The sequence below is a fragment of the Bidens hawaiensis genome, unplaced genomic scaffold (genome assembly GCF_021521415.1).
Source record: "Bidens hawaiensis isolate Kalapana, Puna unplaced genomic scaffold, B.hawaiensis_p1.1 tig00069095_1, whole genome shotgun sequence".
In the NCBI taxonomy this organism is placed as follows: domain Eukaryota; kingdom Viridiplantae; phylum Streptophyta; class Magnoliopsida; order Asterales; family Asteraceae; genus Bidens; species Bidens hawaiensis.
Window position 1 is genome coordinate 57,980 of NW_027506628.1, and position 1,242 is coordinate 59,221.

The window sequence follows — 1,242 nt, forward strand, 5'->3', positions numbered from 1 at the left end:
ACAAGATCTACTTATTTAATAGAAGTATCACTACCAAAGACAACAATACGAACATTCTCATTCTCAAGATTCAAGGCTATTCCTTTCACACTGCTGGAAAATTCAACCATTTTCCCAGCTTGAATCTCGTTCAAACCATAAACACGTGCAATCCCATATCCAACTGAGACCACTCGACCAATCTCATCCACTTGAAAATTCGTGTAAAAGTTGCTAATTCTAATTTCTAATAGAGTCGTTAGTTCAGAAACTCTCGGAGAGAATTCCATGATTCTATTTATTTTGGATATAAGGGGGAATACCGCTTTCAATTTCATAGAGCTCTATTTTTGCTATTCTGATAGATCATATTCGAGCTTGTACTACTAGAACTAGGAGTTGAGATAGCACGCGAAACACCAACACAATCCTTTGTTAAATTTCTGTGAGCCCCTTCTTCTTTCGTGAAAGCATACGAGTCGTTATGTTAAGCATCTAATCCTAGTCTTTATATTCTCTGTGTTAGAGGAGTTAGATGTCCTTCATGTTGAACAGTCTGACATCAAGTTGTTAGGACCTAAGTCGCTATGCGAACACTTAACACAAGACTGAAATCAAGCTAGAGTGGTTTATGAATAAGTCATCAAGGATCTTAGCCAAACGGTGACCGGCTACGTAAGCACTCTGGGCGCATGTTTCTCGATCGGACTTGACGAATTGTCATAAAGACATCACTCTGCTTTATATATATATATATGATTGACTGATTTCTTTTGAGAACCGCTTTGAGTTTTAAGAACTCGAAAGAACTAAACGTAACAATTTTTTTTTGAATTTTTTTACACATGTGTAATACGTAAGTGTAAGTAATGTACAAAAGATTACAATATTTTTTTACACACCGAATCTACTTTTTACACATGTATAACTAACATTTAAACCTGTGTAATCATCAACAATATTTATTCACTCTTTTGATTCATTTTTTAATTACATTTAATCTTAGCCACATATTTCATATCATTTAATTAAATGCGTGGTCCAAAAATGAGTTCTTAAAGTTCTTACAACTCATCAAGTTCTCAAAATATCTCTCCTATATATATATATATATATAATTGGATTCTACAATAAGATTCAATGAATTAGAAGCATTCGCAGTTTTCAGTTTGTTTGTCATCATCTTTTCTCCTCATCGCTAGCCTGTTTCCAAGAGGGGGAAGAGAAGGTCTTTCAAGTTGGAGAGCATATGAGATTTCTCCA